Raw genomic sequence first — 20,454 nt, 5'->3', positions numbered from 1 at the left:
TAATCGTGGTCCTTAAAATTCTTATGTTTACATTTTTTGGAAGTTCTGATAGGTCACGCTTGCTGCCCCCCCACTTCACTTTCACAAATGCACTTTGGTGCATATGAAAATTGTTTTTTTAATTTACTGCTCCAAATGGTGTCTGTCATCTTTGCTCTATAAATAAAAATAACTAAAATTACACCCACGTCATTCATTAACACCCCCCCACCAAGAAGTGCTTGTATCTTATTAAGGCTTGACTAAAAATTCTGCTAACTCAGTTTTAACCTGCAATTTTCATTTTTGCACCTCAAAATAATTCTTTACAATTCACAACTTACAATTCTCTGGCTGTACATGAGTCAGATTTGTGAGTCATATGGTCTTTATTGCACATGCTAAATAGTGGTGTGATAAAGTCCTGCCGTTCACACCAGGTTATTTGGGGTTTACACCTCCTGCAATTGTTTCTTCTGTTTTCTGCTTTAAGCCCACAGTCATATCCATTTATTAAGATAAATAGAAGGTTTTGTTAAGTCCATACCTTTTCAGTCATTTGTTCTGATCCTCCCTTATCTGGATTGCAGAAATGCCACCACTGTGCCCTATTCAACATTTCACTTTTAAAGGTGGGTTTTCACGTAATTTCCACTTTGATTCTGAAAGCCAAGAAGTCTGATATCTTTATTATACTTAGTCCTTACACCAGCTGCTCTAGTCACCGTTTTGCTGGTTGGACTCTATCACATATAAAGCAGCATAACTGAAGAGAGCCATCTATCTAGCCAAAACGTCCAGATGCACGCCAGCACAAGCCAGAGACATTTGCCTTCCTAGACATCCATAAAAGTGTGAACGCAGACTTGAAATGAAATAATTATTTTATGTAATCACATTGATACACTAACATGAGAAATGCTTCAAATTAAAAAAGTAAATGATGAGATAGAAAGTGTGCTTGTTGAGTGGCCACCATCAGAGTGAAAAGGCCTGCACATATTTTTTAAAATGTGTTAACTTAGTGATGAAAGAAAAATATTCTCTCTTTAAGAACATGTGGTTTGAAAAATAATGTTAGAATAAATGTGAGTTATTTCTTGAGTTTTCTGCGGTGCCTTTCAGCAGATCAAGGCCAGAGCTAATGTGGAATGTCTGACAATGTTCCTAAAATGTTACATTAGTAGAATGATTTCATGCCTACTGTGTAAAACATGATTTTTTTGAATCTCAAACCGGTGTAAAACTTTTATGAATTAAATGTATTTCTTTCAACACTACTGTGTCTTACGTAAGCGCGGTCATCACATCACGTGTAGTTATCTGTCTGCTAAACTGAGTTAAAAGTTATTTGAATTATGAGTTTAATCTGTGTTCTCATTCTGAAGGAATGTATTTCTTCTGAGGGAATAGAGCTGATTTGAAAAGTTTCAATATTTCTTCATGACTATTGTCCAGGAGCGGGGGCGTTCTGGAATGAGTTGAACAAAAGACCTTCAAAAAACCCCTGCAGAGAAGATTGCAGGAAATAATAATTCATATCTTTTTGTGCTTATGCAAAAAGGAGGAGGCAAAGGAAAATGAAATATTTAAGTTAATAGTGTAATATTTTCTGGTGTGATGATGTTTGTGATTGTATGATGTGGGCACATATGCAGTTTTCAGCCAATCACAGAAGTTTAGCAAGTTTAATTTAATGTTTGTGAATCTGACATTGGCATCCATTTTTGCATTATTTTCCCTGGTTTCCAGAGGCTTCACTTCTCATTTCTTATGATATGTCACTTTGACATTTCATGTTTTGCCAGTCAGTCCACTGACTTCTGGTACTTAATTAATTTAATTTAATTCTAGGCTCCATGCAAAAAATGCTGGTGCTTAATTTAGCACTTGAGGCGGTCATTACAACATTGGTGGTAAAAGGCACTTACCGCCGTGCAGAAGACCGCCAACACACCGCCGCAGAAATCCGCCACAGCTATTATGACCCCCAGCTCGGAATCCGCCAAAATTCAGACACCCACACAAGTCCGCCACACCAAAGGTCAGTGATAAACTGGCGAAAACAAATCCTCCACCGTCACGCCAACAGAAATACGCCCACACTATCATGACCCACGAATTCACGCGGCGGTCTTTCAACTGCGGTATTCCATTGACGGTACACACCGCCAAATACACACACATATACAAAACACTACCACATTGAACAATTCAAAATACACACACCTGATACACATACACACACCACTCCCACACACCCATTACAATATAAAACACACACCCGCATCACCCACAAACCCCTACGACAAAATTACAGAGAGAAGGCCAGAGAGAGACACCACAAACAACTACCAAGCATCCACAGGCACACAATACCATCACCCACAGAACTTCCACGCACCTCACACAACACACCACTAAATATCATCCCACTTATCACTACACACACCACCCCACACATCACCCACACCACCCCATGGCACGACAAAGACACCCCAGGTTCTCTGAGGAGGAGCTCAGGGTCATGGTGGAGGAAATCGTCCGGGTAGAGCCACAGCTATTCGGATCACAGGTGCAGCACACCTCCATAGCTAGGAAGATGGAGCTATGGCGAAGAATAGTGGACAGGGTCAACGCAGAGGGACAGCACCCAAGAAATAGGGATGACATCAGGAAGAGGTGGAATGACCTACGGGGGAAGGTGCGTTCCGTGGTCTCAAGACACCACCTTGTGGTTCAGCGGACTGGCAGCGGATCCCCACCTCCTCCCCCACAACTAACAACATTGGAGGAGCAAGTCTTGGCGATTCTGCATCCTGAGGGCCTCGCAGGAGTAGATGGAGGAATGGACTCTGGTAAGTCAAATCTTAACTGTTACATCCCCCACCCTACTTGCATGCTATCACATACCCCCACCCTCACCCTCACCCCCATCGCTCCAACTCCTCACAAATGTCCCAACATCACAAACCACACATATTAACCCCAAGCCCTGCATTCAACAACAAAGCATGGACACCCATCACCAAAGCATGGCCACTGCTCACACCCATACACCCCCCTAAACCACCATCACACAAGGTCCCACACAGGAATGCAAGCACTGGGGTACACGGTCACCCACCTATTGCACACCATAGCACACACAGATGTAATAAACATCCTTTTATACCCCTGCAGGACCCCTACCCAACGTCACTGGACAGGAGGGTCCACACATGTCCATGCCACCAACAGAAGAGGCCCACAGTGATGACAGCAGCTCTGTCCAACTGGATCTAGATGACCAGACCGGCCCATCGGGGACCTCGGGACAGTCGGTTGCCCTCACACAGGCCACCACAGAGCTTCCCCCCTCTGGAAACACCAGCACAGCACCCACCCAGCGGGCCCATACCTCTGTCCCCAGGACACGTCAATCAGCAGTGTGTCCACCACTACAGGGAACCCACCACCCCAACAACAACAGGGACCTGGGGGCAGTGGTAGTGGGCACACGGTCAAGGGGACGGAGGCCCAGGAACACAGGGGAACTGGGAGGGCTGCTGTGCAACAGGGGGAGGACAGGCCAAGGGAACCCACTCTCCTCGATGCCCTCTCCAACATCATGGGAGCCTACCACCAATCCCAGGAGACGATGACAACGGTACTGGCCAAGTTTCAGGAAACCCAGCGCCTGAAGGAGGAACAGTATTTGGGCTTCAGGGAGGAACTCAGATCCATCAATTCCACCCTGGGCACCATCGTAGGGGTGCTGAAGGAAGTCCTTAACACCAGGAGGGACACTGTAGCACAACAAGGGGCCCCTCCCTGACACTAGCCTGGACTATGAACTGCCCACCACCTCCTCCGGCGCTAGTGGACAGGACGCCCCACCACAGGACCACCACACCAGCACCCCACCCCCTGCAGAGGGAGAATCACCCCGCAAACGGTCCCTGAGATCCAGGCCAAAGACAGAGAATGATGCCAAGACCCCTGCCAAGAAATGAGACCACCCTCAATGTCATCTTTCTGTCCCACTTTGTCACCCTGTCCATCCTCAAACTGCCCCAGCTCCACTTCCTATGACCATTTGGGCAATGCACCTGTGAGACTAATAGACTGGACTCTGCGATGGACATTCCTCCACCATCCCCCCTCACCATTTTACAACCCCCTCCAATATTGAGCACTTAAATAAACACCCTTGAAGCACAAAACAATCTGGAGTAATTAGCAATTACAGTGTCAAAATGCTCTTTCAAATGTAATGTCTACATACCTATGTCACACAGCTCTAGTCCATGAGGAAACAAAGCAGATATCACACAGTGGGACCCACATCTGTGAAATCGTAAGGGAAAGTGACAACTCAGTGACCATACACTGGGTGAAAACGACAGACAGCAGAGAGGAAGTAGTGTTAAAGTACATCTAGAAGGCAGGTTTGTATTCTTACCTGTGTCTCACTGGAAATATTGTAGGATCACTGAGGTCCTGTTGTCGATGTCCTCTTCTTCTGCTTCCTCGTCTTCACTGTCCACAGGATCCACAGCTGCAACAACACCGCCATCTGGACCAACCTCCTGCAGAAAAGGCACCTGTCGTCGCAAAGCTAAGTTGTGAAGCATACAGCAGGCCACGATGATCTGGCGCACCTTCTTTGGTGAGTAGAATAGTGATCCACCTGTCATATGGAGGCATCTGAACCTGGCCTTCAGGAGGCCGAAGGTCCGCTCTATTATCTGCCGAGTTCGCCCATGGACCTCATTGTAGCGTTCCTCTGCCCTTGTCCTGGGATTCCTCACTGGGGTCAGTAGCCATGACAGGTTAGGGTAACCAGAGTCACCTGCAAATGGCGAGGGATAACTGTTAGACACACACTAACCTGTAGGGATATCCCCAGACCCAGACAACCATTCCCACTGACTTGCTTCCAGGTGCTCACCTAATAGCCACACACAGTGCCTCTGGAGTTGACCCATCACATAAGGGATGCTGCTATTCCACAGGATGTAAGCGTCATGCACTGAGTCAGGGAATTTGGCATTCACATGGGAGATGTACTGGTCTGCCAAACACACAATCTGCACATTCATGGAATGACAACTCTTTCGGTTTCTGTACACCTGTTCACTCCTGCGGGGGGTACCAAAGCCACATGGGTCCCATCAATGGCACATATGATGTTGGGGATATGTCCCAAGGCATAGAAGTCACCTTTCACTGTAGGCAAATCCTCCACCTGAGGGAAAACGATGTAGCTCTGCATGTGTTTCAGCAGGGCAGACAAGACTCTGGACAACACGTTGGAAAACATAGGCTGAGACATCCCTGATGCTATGGCCACTGTTGTTTGAAATGACCCACTTGCAAGAAAATGGAGTACTGACAGCACCAGTACTTGAGGGGGGATTCCTGTGGGATGGCGGATAGCTGACATCAGGTCTGGCTCCAACTGGGCACATCCCCAAGGACGTCCGGACCCTGGGGGTCTACAACAGACGGAGCACCCACTGCCGTAAGAGATGGGAGGACATTCGCCACTGGAGCAAGAAGATGGCGGAGGCCCAGTTCGGGCTGGCCTCCCAATGTGGGAGGGGTGCCCCTCGCACCATGACCCCCCTAATGTTCAGGATCCTGGTGGTGGCGTACCCGGAGTTGGATGGGCGCTTGAGGGCATCACAGCAGCCACAAGGGGGTGAGTACAGTCTCATTCTGCTGATTTTGCGCGCAGTGGAGGTGTCTGGGTGGGGGAGTTGGGCTGTGGGTTTCCCTAGGCCAGGGCGAGTGTGCTAGTTAGGTCCCCTTGTTCTGGCAGACCCTGTAGCACCCCACCTGTGTACAGTGCCAAGTACACCTAGTCAGGCTCCTGTGTCATCCATGTGTGCAGATGTCGGCCATAGCCTTGTAGGCCATGTCCCAGGGATTGAACAGTGGAGCCCAAGTGCGCTGCGTAGTGCAGGGGGCTTCTGTGTCTGTCGTGTCTGCCAACGGTAGCGGTAATGCATGCACTCAACATGTCTTTCTTCTGTTGTCGTCCCCCTTTTTGTGGTCTCCCTGTTCTTGTGTGCATTAGCATCATCAGGCGGAGCAGCAGTGGCACCGGAGCAGGAGGGAGCTGCATCCCACATGGCCCTGGAGGGTGAGGCAACGGACTAGGAGTTCACCAGTGGGACGGAGGGTGAGGGGTGCTCCACGGCGGGGACAGGAGCTGACACCAGTGACACGGACTCGTCCTCTGATGGGAGCTCCCTTGTGGTGGCGGCAACATCTGTGCCCCCGCATCTACAGGTACAGCCGCCACCCCCCCCCCCTACCAGCACCGCCCTCCCAGCAGCCCCTCAGCCTTTGCACCGTACCCGCTCACACAGGAGGGTGGGCATCACCTTCGACCCAGGCACCTCAGGCCCTGCCCCAGTCACCCCTGCTTCCCTCTGTGAGGAGGCCTTTGACCTCCTCAGGTCCCTCACTGTTGGGCAGTCTACCATTTTGATTGCCATCCAGGGTGCAGAAAGGCAGATGCAACACACAAATGCATTCCTGGAGGGCATTTATTCTGGTCAGGCGGCCCTTCAGCAAGCTTTTCAGACTCTGGCCTCAGCACTGATGGCAGCCATTGTCCCTGTCTCTAGCCCCCCCCCTCCAACTTCCTCCACCAAGATCCAATCCTCTCTACCTCAGCCTATCCCAAGCACACCTTCAGACCAGCATGCACACACCTCAACACACAAGGGAAGCTCAGGCAAACATAAGCACCACACATCCCACAGGCACTCACGCAAGCAACACACACATGCAGACACACCAACATCCACTGCCTCCACTGTGTCCCCCTCCTCCTCGTCTGCCTCCTCCCTCCCAGTCTCGTCTACACTCACACCTGCATGCACTACATCTACAGCCACTACTTCCATCACCAGCACCCACACCACCACACCCTGCTCACGTGCAGTCACCACCCCCACTGCCATTCACACGTCCCCTGTTTCCTCTCCCAGTGTGTCTGTGACGCCACCTCCCAAGATACACAAACGCAGACACACACCCACCCAACAGCCATCCACCTCACAACAGCCTCCAGCGCATGCACCTTCACCCAAAGTCACCAAACGAACACCTCCTACAACCATAACCTCTTCCTCCACTCCCAAACCCCCTCCAGCTACTGGTCCCAGTGTTCCCAAGAAACTTTTCCTGTCCAACCTTGACCTCTTTCCCTCACCTCCCCCACCCCGTCCGTCTCCTAGGGCCCGAATCTCCATGTCCCAACCTAGCACCTCAGCCACAACATCTCCGGGATCAGTGGTGCCTGTAGTCACCGGAATCTGGAGTGCACCGGCCACCAGGGCAGCCAGTGTGGCAGGGAGCCACAGCACGGACAGTCCCCCACCTGTCAAGCATCAAAAGTTGGCCAGTGCCTGGCGGGAGAGGGGGAAGACTCCAGCCACCAAAGCCGCTCCCATGGGTCCAGGTGGGAGTGTGGAGTCAGCTGCGACACCTTCCAAGGTGGGAAAGGGGTACAAGAAACTCAGCAAGTCTGGGAAGAGCAGCACGGCGGAGAAGACTGCCATCATCCCTGCTGCCCAGGAGGCCACCGCCCCCAGCCCAGCTGCCCAGGAGGCCACTGCCAGCACCAGCCCGGCTGCCCAGGAGGCCACCGCCATCATCCCCGCTGCCCAGGAGGCCACCCGCCCAGCTGCCCAGGAGGCCACCGCCAGCACCAGCCCTGCTGCCCAGGAGGCCACCGCCGTCATCCCGCTGCCCAGGAGGCCACCGCCAGCACAAGCCCTGCTGCCCAGGAGGTCACCGCCATCATCCCCGCTGCCCAGGAGGCCACAGCCACCAGCCCAGCTGCCCAGAAGGCCACCACCAGCACCAGCCCAGCTGCCCAGGACAGGACCGCCAGCACCAGCCCCACTGGGCCAGACAGGACCGCCAGCACCAGCCCCGCTGGGCCATGAAGGACTGCCAGCACCAGCCCCGCTGGGCCATGAAGGACCACCAGCACCAGCCCCACTGGGCCATGAAGGACTGCCAGCACCAGCCCCGTGGGCCATGAAGGACCGCCAGCACCAGCCCCACTGGGCGAGACAGGACCGCCAGCACCAGCCCCGCTGGGCCGACAGGACCGCCAGCAGCTGAGTCACTGCAAAGGACCCCTCCACCACAAGCACAGCTGAACTGGTCACCGCCGCCACAAGCACCGCTGAACAGGGCACCGTCGCCACAAGCACCGCTGAACAGGGCACCGCCGCCACAAGCACCGCTGAACAGGGCACCGCCGCTACAAGCACCGCTGCCAATGACACCGCCGCAACAAGCACCGCTGGCCCATGAGCGCCAAGGGCACTGACGCTACTGAGTCTGTCACGAGCAGATTGAAGCACTCTGGGCTCAAAGCCCCCTCCAGAACAAGTGGAATATCACATCCACTACCTCTGTCCTTGGCAGGATGAAGCACTCTGGGCACAAAGCCCCCTCCAGAACCAGTGGAGAAAAACATCCACTACCTCTGTCCTTGGCAGGATGAAGCACTCTGGCAGAAAGCCCCCTCCAGAACCAGTGGAGGATCACAGGCACTACCTCTGTCCTTGGCAGGATGAAGCACTCTGGGCACAAAGCCCCCTCCAGAACCAGTGGAGTATCACATCCACTACCTCTGTCCTAGGCAGGATGAAGCACTCTGGGCACAATGCCCCCTCCAGAACCAGTGGAGACTGTTATCCACTTGAGAGACTGTGGCTTTGCACTCCCCAGGATTGAACAGTGGGCAAACCACCCACTGTAGAGACTTGAGAGACTGTGGCTTTGCACTCCCCAGGATGGAACAATGGGCAAACCACCCACTGTAGAGACTTGAGAGACTGTGGCTTTGCACTCTCCAGGATGGAACAGTGGGCATGTGGCCCCCTCGTGGATTTGGCGTTGTGCACTCAACCGTCTGAGGTGCCCCCCCTTTCCCTTCCCCCTGAGGTGCCTGTTTTATTGCTATCTGATGCCCCTGCAGAGTTCTCTCCGTCATTTCGGGGACTGAGTGTGGGCCTTGCCCATACCGTGTGGGCCCAGTGTTCCACGGACTTCAATGGAGCACTACCTGGACTACTATTCTTGGTGTATATTTTGTTTATAGAGTATATATATATTTTTCCATACTGGATTTTAATATATTACTATGGTTACACTCATTTCCTTTTGTCCTTGCATTCTTCCCGGGGGAGTTTGGGGGGTGTAACTGTTATGTATCATGCTGTATTAGTGTGTGTGTTGTCATTGGTGAGGGTGGGGGTGGGGGTGTTGCTTGTTGCGTGTGTGTGTCCCTGTTTTTTCCCTCCCCCCTCCCCTGTGTCGTAGGTTCAGTACTCACTGTGGTCTTCGCCTCCGGCGTTCGTGCTCCTGGTAGAGGAGCAAGAAGATAGGGGCTGGCAGGATCTGGAGTTCGGGTTCCATGGCGTCCGGATTCCTCGTGGAATGTGTTGAGGTGAGCGTTTTCCCTTCGAAGTCCTGTTTCCGCCGTGTTTTTGTCCACGGTGAATCCACCACAGAAAAGGTGGCGGATTGGTAGGTTGTGATACTGTGGGCGGTACATTGTCCTCCGCCTGTCTGTTGGCGGTGACCGCCAAGCTGTTTGTTTGTACCGCCGTGGCGGTCGGAGTGTTCAAGTGGCTCTCTTTGTTGGTCATAATTCCGTTTTCTTTTCCGCCGGCCTATTGGCGGTCTTACCGCCGCTTTAACACCGACCGCCAGGGTTGTAATGACCATCTTAGTGTTTAAAGCCTGTGCTGCCTGCCTTAAATAATTAATTTGATGGTTCAGAGAATTTAAAGTCCAAATTTCTGAATTAGCGCCCCTTTCCACTGAGTCTATTCTGATGCTGAGATCCCCCTGATGAAGCTGTAACCTGAGTGCTGTTTACCTTAAGGAGAGGTAACTGTATGAATTCTGTGTATTTGTAGTTTTCTTTTTGTTTTGCAGGTACCAAACTGCTACTGCTTAAAATTCTGCTGCTGTTTTTGATAGTGCCATAGCTAGATGTTTTCTAAATTTATGTTGCCAAAACATTTGCATGATGCCCAAAAGGCTAATGCTAATTTGAGGTTGTGAGGTGTTTTTCTCTGTGCTTATAATTTGACATTGTTTATTGCTGAATCAAATTTATTTTATCTCTCTTACACAGATTCTCATGTTATTGATTTGTGTTCTAATTATTGAGTGTATTGTTTTGTTTTCTCTGTTTGAACTAAGATTTTTTTCAGAGCAATTCACAAGCCTGTGATACTACTTTATTTGTACCATTTGGTATTGAGAATAACTTTTGTGACTTTAGCATTTTAAATGTAGGGAAAAAGTATTCTAATTGAAACTAAAAGGTGTGGTTATTCATGGCCAAATGAGTCATGGCGTGTTATTCTTTGGTGAATGCTATTATTGTTTAATGTTTTTGTTTTATGTGTCAATAATCAATTTGGCAATCAATATTATCCATAGAAGGCAAAAGGTTCATCAACTTTAAGTCAGCGTCCAATCACTCACTATTATAAAATAATAAGATGAGACAAGGATCTGGGCCACAACAGAAGCAAGAGTAATGCGATTTTCATAGGCTTATTATATGCACAAATGCTCCTTTCAAACTGACCTAACCTCTTAAGAAGGATCGTATTTTTAAAAAAAAATAATATTTGTGATGCTTTTTTCCCTCAACTGCCTTCGCACTTTCCGATGTATCTCTGAGGTCACATGTATATCGTCAGTTTTTTCATGTTTATGATAGATAAAAGACCTATGGTAAAATTTATTATATAGCGATTTATAAACTGTTCCAGAACAGACCCTTTGATTAAGAAAACAAATCCTAATTCCTCGTTTTATAAATAGCATTGATGAATCACAGCAAAGTTTGCATTTTATTTGGGTTTCTAAAAAATGTAGTGTAAGGAACACTTTTTATATTAATTTTATTGCAGGTTTTTATAGCATGGGACACACCCACTGTATATCAAAGACCTTCACAAAGAGCCAGGTTCATAACTGTTTGAAATGAAATTAGGATTCCACTATAAGATACTGCAGGCACCATAGAAACTACTGGTGTTATCAACGAGGTGGTATTTCAGTATACATAGCATGTGTTGCTCTTAACAGCAAATTAATGTCTAGAAAACAGAGGTCTACATAGAACAGTCTATGTGGTGCTGCTATGTCAGTGTGATTGGGTTATATCAGCCTCAATTTTGGTGGCAGGTGGATGTAGAGATAACCTGGTTAGTCGGCTCTCTATCACCCACTTTATAAGATGATGTGATTTTGCTCCTCTTTAAACCTTAGTGAAGTTGTAGCCTCTTTATTGTTTCCTGTGTTCTCAGTTCCTAATTGTGCATGATAAATAAACAGTGGTAGTGTTAGTGCATCAGGCCTTATTAAGTAAACTTACAAGGGAGACGCGAATAGACTGATGGACCATTAAACTCTGCTTCAAGTTTTTCCCACCATGAACCCCGTACCAATACAAATCAATAACCATAAAAATCAATGACATCAATAATCAATAGGAGTCAGTTATGTACACAAACCATGACACTCGCCCATGAATAACCACACCTTTATGTAAAAATTAAATTATTTATTTCCTTATATTAACAATGCTATTGTCATGTAACTTAATCTCAATATCAAATGATAAACATACAGAAACAATACTGGATGACGAAGCGCCAAATGAATCGCAATCTAATCAAAGCTTGAGCCACTACACATTTTAAGGTTACAGTACAAATTAATAGCAATAATAACTGCATAAACAAAATAACATACATTTAGATTCAGCCAAGAAAAGACATCAACTTTTATTACCTGTAGCAAGTATAATCAGTGAATACCCAACTAAAATTCTGATTAGAATAGCATATTTTGATTTCATGCAAAACAATTTAGTCAACACAAATTTGGAAAAACATCTAACTGTGACTCTATCAACATTAGCGGTTGGTACCTAGAAACAAAAGCAAATAGACATAGCAATCAGTATCATTGTCTTATACCTGTCCTCAATATGGTTCAGCAGGGCTGTGACAGTCTTTGTCGATAGGACATCAGTTCGGTCAGCAAGGCATCAGGATTCAGCATTAAAGTTCAGAAAAGCAAATTCTCTTTATGCAGTTCAGAAAAGAATAATAACTCGACGCTCAAAAAGATTGGGGAGAATGGTGTATCTCCTCTCTGTGCAGTCGGGCTACGTTAGATGTCCTAAAACTGCTTCCCACGTCCTTATTGGTCAAAGAATCACATGTTTGCATTTAGTGCAAATCAACAACCTTACTAGTACAGGGTTCACATGTCGATGATTGGCTCCACTTCTCCCGTTCTCATCATTGCGCTCGTCAGGTATCAATGCTGTTGCAGCTTATGTTCCAGTAAGTGCATCCATTGTCTTCTCCTGGGAAAGTCACCCTTACACATACTACATTATACAATGTATCTCTAGCTAGTAAATCACCTTCTAGCAAAAAGTTCTCATGAGAACAAACTTTAGCTACGTGCACTTGGTCAGTACAGTGGAAAATCACAATTTAATTCTCTAAGCAGCCATTTTATAAGTCGCCTAAGAAATGTAGCTTGACATGAGGCAGTGCAACTGGGCCCAAGACCCCGCTAAGTTAAGGCCTATTATTAATAAAGCTAATACAAAATGCAGAACCCTTAATATGACATATTACTACATTAATAAAACATAAGCTTAACATTTTACTTTAATAAGGTAATACTAAGTATACTTTGTGAATATTGACGGCCACTCAAATGCCTTCATTGTTTTTCTCTACACTGAATCATTTTCTATGCAAATTCAACACTCAGAATACGTGAATATTCATTAGTAAAATTCAGTGTTAACAATCCCTCTTCTGATGACTAAGTGTGTCATCACACTAAGGGGGTCATTCTGACCGCCAGGGTCGCGGATGACTGAAGCACCGCCAACAGGCTGGCGGTGCTTCAAAGGCCATTCCGACCGCGGCGGTAAAGCCGCGGTCGGAATACCGGGTCCGGCGGTTTCCCGCCGGATTTCCCCCGGCTGGCCAAATCCGCCAGGGCAGCGCTGCCCAGGGGATTCTGACCCCCTTCCCGCCAGCCTGTTTCTGGCGGGAACGGGTGTCCTGGGGCCCCTGGGGGCCCCTGCAATGCCCAGCCTGCTTTTCACTGTCTGCCTAGCAGACAGTGAAAAGCGCGACGGGTGCAACTGCACCCGTTGCACACCTGCAACACCGCCGGCTCCATTCAGAGCCGGCTTCAGTGTTGCAGGCCCCTTTCCCGCTGGGCCGGCGGGCGCTACCTTAGGCAGCGCCCGCCGGCCCAGCGGGAAAGTTGGAATGGCCCCAGCGGTCTTTTGACCGCGGGGCGGCCAACTGGCGGTTCCCTCCAGGCGGGCGGCAACCGCCGCCCGCCGGGGTCAGAATGACCCCCTAAATCTTCTCACACAAACTTTCTGCTTCAGCTAAAATTCTGTCATTTCTACCTTTTTTAATCTTCATTCCCTCTTAAAATTCTCCATAAACAAATTTTCCCCTTTAATTTCTTCCCTCCTCTGATCATTTTTCATTTTCTTTAATTTGATGCTCCTACACAATTAACATATTCCCCATGCACCAATTATGCAAATCACAATAATCAATATCCCTTGTATTATTTTCAATAATATCACTTTCCCAATGTTGCTGAGCCAATTTCCCACTGAAACAAATCCTTTGCCAACTTTTTCCCAAACACCTGGTTCTTTCAGCTCTTTCAAATCAGCACTTTCGTTAGTCATATTAGTAAGCAAGCTTTCAATTTCTTAAATGTTATCAGGAATATACGAGCAGCAATGCGTCAAATTAAGCATTTGCAAACTCTGCCATCTTTTTCTAAACAGATGTCTAACGCAAGGCGGTTCTGAAGAGTCATAGATCGTTCTGCAGCCAATTCTGTATCCATTAGGATCATTGCTCCTGAAAAATGTGTCAACATGTAATCCACAATGGTAGACAACTTTCGTATCCTTATAGAATTCAGAACAACTACTACTGAAGGAATCATTGCTCCAAATATATCTCTCACTATACTAGAAGGAAACTCTCTCTTTTGCCTGGTGTGAAGTAATTCAGTCAATTTAGGCAATCTTTTCAAGTCATCAAGTTGGAATACCTTTGGGAAAACCACTCCCAAATAACATGTGCCATACTATCCTCCAGGAAGACGGTAACAAGCATTAGGTCCACAAATGTAATATATACCAGGAATCGCTGGCTCCTGTCCATTCAACATAAATGTCCATTTACTCTGAAACAAGAACACGTCTACATTCACTCATTCCCACAAAGTGTCAGTACTAGAGTTAGGTCTATATACACAAATCTTTCCTATGTGTTCTACATCTAAAGCTAATTTCCCTTGTGTCTGTATTGCACTATAAGCATAATCAATTCTAAAAGTCCTTTTCTCTAAGCCCTTTTCTAACTTCTCCTTTAACCCCTTCCTCTTGTCATCTATATGATCGAAGAAGCTCTTTTCTAGTGGTGTAACAAGCATGTCAGATTGTTTCTATGTGCATATGCTGTGCTAAAAGTTAATGTAGGCTCAAGGAAACCTCCCACTAGTACTGTGTCATTGTCCTTAGCTATTCTACTCAGATATTTAATTATAGGGACAAACAAAAACACTACATCTTGGTTGGAATAGAAATACTGGATGTACCCCTCGTTATAGAATCTTGTTAATAACAGACTACAACTTATCCCATAAGTAGAAGGCAAGCTATGATAAGTAACTCCTTTTTCGACTGATGAAGGAATCTGCATACACACATAACATTTTTTGCATCCATCGTCCCAACATACTGACTACATACTGACTCAATAAGTGATAGAAGACATTAGAAGAAAGCTTTCCATGTTCATTGCCTATGTGTAGATACGTCTCATCTAACCTAAACTTCTCTATCACTCTGAATGCAGTAGTAGTCTCTAAAGCTAAAGTATGGTTGGCTTTGCTCTTGTCAAGAACAGTAATTTCCACAATTAATATCAGACACAATATCACACACACAATTGCCAAACAAATACTCATGTATTTACAGCACCTGTTCTTCTTACCCTGCTGGCTAATGTTATTCATGATCTGTAAAGAATCAAAAAGTAGAAGAGAAAATTTAGTAACTATGCAGCAAAATCAAAAACAAAAAATCTTCAATTTTCTTTAAGCAGTTATTTACAACTTTTCAGTCTGACTTCAGGATCCCTTGTCAAAAATCGGTTTAGCAGCTTGTCAAATCTGGTTATCTTTGACAAATCAGGTTTCAAAGTATTTTTCCAGTTACTTTCAAAAGTTTCTTTTTCTATTTACTTTTCTTAAAACAGTTCAGTTCATTAGCTTCCTTCAAGTGCCAAAATATTGACCTAGAACGTCTAAATAAAAAACAAAAAGAAAAAAAATCCATTTGCCATTCACTTGTTGTAGCAAACGCCCATTCAGGACCTGCGTACATTCAACTTGCTATTCACTTTCGAACTCCATTCAATTCTCCTTCACTCAGATCTTCTCTCCTTGTTGTATCTACTTCTTCCTCTATTGTTGTCACAACAACTGCTTCCTTTCTTTTGGCTTGTGGCTCCGGCCATTTACCTCCTTTCAGTGGACCTTTGATCAATGCACGTTTCAGTGTTGAACTTAAAACTTCTTCCTGCTCTGCAGGATTTTCTATTGATGAACCTGCAACTGGTTCAGGAGGAGTCAGACGACATTGGCTTTGATCCGCCTCAACTTCTTTCCCCTCGGGGTCTGGCGTTTGCTCTGTTTGTCTCTCAAAGTCATCTACATCTGGAACAGCCCTCCTCTGACTAGACTCTCCTGCTGCCTCGAGTGGGACTGGCTCACTGTCACTCTCCTGGAGGTCTTCTCTTTTGTCTCTCACTGAACCATTCTCAATGTGCTCAGATCCAGTCTCAGTTCCTCTTTCTTCTCCGTCCGGCTCTGTGGCTTGTCTTGCCGTTGTTGGTACTTTCAACAACTATTCTTCATTGTCCAAAGGACCTGGCACTTTTCTCGTGTGGCTTCCGTGGATCCACTTCAGAACTCCAGCACACTTCACAGCTGTGGTAGTGATCAGTACTACTTGGTAAGGGCCTTTCCACCCAGGTTCCAATTACGTCTTCCTCACATGTTTCTGGACCACAACCCAGTCACCAGCTCTCAGGTTATGTCCTGGATCTTGGATCAGTGGCAGTGTGGTGGCTTCCACCTGCTGAGAGAAAGAGCGAACCACATCAGCCAGACCTTTGCAGTAGTCCAACACCATATCATCTGTTATGTTCACAAGAGCATTTGCAGGAACCTCGGGTAACCTCATCACTCTACCCATGAGGATCTCGTGCAGGAGCAATCCTGTCTTCCTGTCCGGTGTGTTTCTCATTGTCATCAGAACTAAAGGCAGTGCATCTGGCCATTTCAGATTCGTGTACGCACACATTTTCACCATTCTTGATTTCAAGGTGCCATTAATCTATTCCACTAGTCCTAATGCCTCAGGGCATTAACTACAATGCAACTTCTGCTCAATGTTCAAGGATGCCCATAGTAATTAATTACCTCATTGTTGAAGTGGCTCCCTACATCTGATTTTAAAGAGATTGGAAACCCGAAATGGGGTATCAGTTCCTAAGCAGCAGTTTCGCTTCTGTGAGGCTGTCATTTCTTTGTGCAGGGTACGCTTCAATCCAATGACTAAAGATGCAGACAATCAAGAACACGTATCTCAATCCTCCGCATACAGGCATCTCAATGAAATCCATTTGCATTCTGCTGAATGGACCTCCTGACAAATGACACAACAATGGTAAACTGCTTCAGCAACTTGTCTAAACCTCGGATTGAACCAATTGTGTTTAAAGAGGCGAATCATCGCATCCCTCCCAACATGTGCTTGACCATGTTAAAACCTGCAGTCCCTCTTCGGAAACCCACAATTCATCCTGTCGCTGTACTCATTTCATTTTGATCCATAATAATTTTTCTTCTCTGTCAAAACTATTCTGCAGTGTTCCCAATTTGTCCAATGTATCTATTACATGCAATGCAAAACTTGGACATGTTTCATCTTCTTCAGGTAACAATTCCCACTTATCTTTGAACGATATACAGTTCAATGTGCAAAACCTCCCAACTTGATCCACATATCCATTTCCCATCGACACAAAATCTTGTGATTCCAGGTGTGCACAGCATTTCACCAAGGCAATCTTTTCAGGCATTTAGATAGCTTGCAACAACTCTCGAATTATCTCACCATTTCTCAATGGTGAACCAGAAGATGTCATGAAACCTCTCTGTGACCACAACTGGCCAAAGTCATGGACTATTCCAAATCCATACTGGCTATCCTTATACATGGTAACTTTAAACTGGGCAGAAAGATGGCACGCTCTAGTAATGGCTACCAGTTCTGCTACTTGTGTAGAAAATACTCCTCGAAGCCAGGATGCTTCCAGTATACCAGAGATTGTGCACACACCATATCCTGCTCTCAGTACTCCTGTATTGTCTCTTAGACAGGAACCATCAACTAAGATAACTTGGTCATTTTCTTCCAATCGGGTGTCTCTAATGTCAGGTCTCGGTTTCGTGCACAAATCAATTACTTGAAAACAATGATGCTCATTGTCTTCCAATTTCAACATTTTAATTTGGAAGTAAGGTTTCTGGGTTAAGCACTGTACATCATTTCAATGACACTTTTGGTGACCCTAGGATACTCGTCTCATAACGAGTCGATCTGGCACCTGTTAAGTACTGGGTTTTGGTCCTAGTAAGTAAAACTTCAACTGAGTGAGGGGCCATAACTGTCAAAGGATGTCCCATCACAATACCTTCACACTGTGTGAGGCTCTGTCCAACCGCTGCAACTGCACACAGACAGCCTGGTAAAGCTGTTGCAACTGGGTCCAAAGTAGCTGAAAAATATGATATGGGTGGCTTACACCTCCATGGACCTGCGTCAAGACAAAGAACATGCATCATGCTCATGACAAAACAACGTTAATGACTTAGGCCCATATTTATACTTTTTAGGTGCCGCATTTGCGACACTTTTTGACGCAAAAATGGCATAAACGTACAAAATACAATTGTATGCGCTGGGTTTGCATAAAAAAATTACGCAAATGCAGCGCTAAAAAAGTATAAATATGGGCCTTAGTGTAGTTAGGCATACCCAAAGCTGGAGCTTTGCACAAACTCTCTCTCAACTCTAAAAACGCTTTCATACAAGCCTGGTCTAACACTAGGGGATCAGTAACCTCTTTGCGGGTCAGCTTCTGCAAGGGCTTAGAAATTACTGAAAAACTGAGAATCCATTGGTGACAGTAGCCTACCAACCCTAAGAACATCCTGACATCTCTCTGTGTGGTTGGAGGACTCATCTGCAATATGACTGTTACTGTTTCTCTGGATATTTTCCTCATTCCCTTCTTAATCTGGTGACCCAAATATTTCATTTCTTTCTGACAGTATTGTATTTTAAGTGAAGACACTTTGGGGGTCATTCTAACCCTGGCGGTCGTTGATAAAGCTGCGGCCAACCCGCCAACAGGCAGGCGGTCCAAAAAATGGAATTCTGACCCTGGCGGGAACCGCCAACACAGCCCGCCACATTAACACTCCGACCGCCACGGCGGGACCGACAAACAGTGCGGCGGTCACCGCCAACAGGCAGGCGGCAGACAATGTACCGCCCACCCTATCACAACTCACCAATCCGCCACCTTTTCCGGGGCGGGAGCCCCGCTGATAAAAACACGGCGGAAACAGACTACGAACGGGAAAACGCTCACCTATACACACTCCACGAGGAAGGAGGACAGCATGGAGCCCGAATTACACATCCTACCGGCTATTGTCTACCTGCTCATCTACCAGGAGTACGAACGCCGGCGCAGACGACAACGGTGAGTACTGCACCTACGACACAGGGGAGGGGGGAGGAGGAAAGCTTACGGGCACACACATACGCGATACACCCACCCCCCCAACCCACCCCCCAATACCTACACACCAATGCAGAGCAACAAGTCAGAGTGACACCCCACAAACCCCCCGGAAGAATGCAAAGACATAATTCAAATGAAGTTTAAAATTTATGTATAAAATAGGTTCATTTAAGTCATGGTAAATATGCCATATGAAATATACAAAAGAAATAATGAACATAGTGCAAAGTATAAACATAGTCAATGAGTCCTGCACAGTCCGTTCAATATCCATAGTCCGTGGGACAATGTGTACAAACACATGGGCAAAGCCCACACAGGAGACCGGATACCATTGGAGAGAACACTGCAAGGGCATCAGATGATAAAACAACAGGCACCTCAGGGGGAAGGGAAAGGGGGGCACCTCAGCCACATGAGTCCACGACGCCAGATCCACGAGGGGCCTCCATGCCCACTGTACCATCCTGGGGAGTGCAAAGCCACAGTCCATCAGATGGATAACCGACTCCACTGGTATTGGAGGAGGCATGGTGCCCACAGTGCTTCGTGAACACCTGCTCGACACAGAACCGGCACTGTCAATGGACGAGCGGTGCTTGAGATGGCGGTGCCCAGCGGAGCGGTGCTTGAGACGGCGGTGCCCAGCGGAGCGGTGCTTGAGATGAAGGGCCCAGCGGAGCGGTGCTTGAGAGGAAGGGCCCAGCGGAGCGGTGCTTGAGATGAAGGGCCCAGCGGAGCGGTGCTTGACAGGAAGGCCCCAGCGGAGCGGTGCTTGACAGGAAGGCCCCAGCGGAGCGGTGCTTGACAAGAAGGGCCCAGCGGAGCGGTGCTTGAGAGGAAGGGCCCAGCAGAGCGGTGCTTGAGATGAAGGGCCCAGCGGAGCGGTGCTTGAGAGGAAGGGCCCAGCGGAGCGGTGCTTGAGAGGAAGAGCCCAGCGGAGCGGTGCTTGACAGGAAGGCCCCAGCGGAGCGGTGCTTGACAGGAAGGCCCCAGCGGAGCGGTGCTTGACAAGAAGGGCCCAGCGGAGCGGTGCTTGAGAGGAAGGGCCCAGCGGAGCGGTGCTTGAGATGAAGGGCCCAGCGGAGCAGTGCTTGAGAGGAAGGGCCCAGCGGAGCGGTGCTTGAGAGGAAGAGCCCAGCGGAGCGGTGCTTGAGATGAAGGGCCCAGCGGAGCGGTGCTTGACAGGAAGGCCCCAGCGGAGCGGTGCTTGACAAGAAGGGCCCAGCGGAGCGGTGCTTGAGAGGAAGGGCCCAGCGGAGCGGTGCTTGAGAGGAAGAGCCCAGCGGAGCGGTGCTTGAGATGAAGGGCCCAGCGGAGTGGTGCTTGACATGAAGGGCCCAGCGGAGCGGTGCTTGAGACGGCGGGGCCCTGTTCAGCGGTGCCTGTCTTGGCGGGGCCCTCTTCAGCGGTGCTCCTCATGGCGGGGCCCTGTTAAGCGGTGCTCTTCATGGCGGGGCCCTGTTCAGCGGTG

This window comes from Pleurodeles waltl, chromosome 12, assembly GCF_031143425.1.
Source record: "Pleurodeles waltl isolate 20211129_DDA chromosome 12, aPleWal1.hap1.20221129, whole genome shotgun sequence".
In the NCBI taxonomy this organism is placed as follows: Eukaryota; Metazoa; Chordata; class Amphibia; order Caudata; family Salamandridae; genus Pleurodeles; species Pleurodeles waltl.
This window is presented reverse-complemented; position numbering follows the sequence as displayed.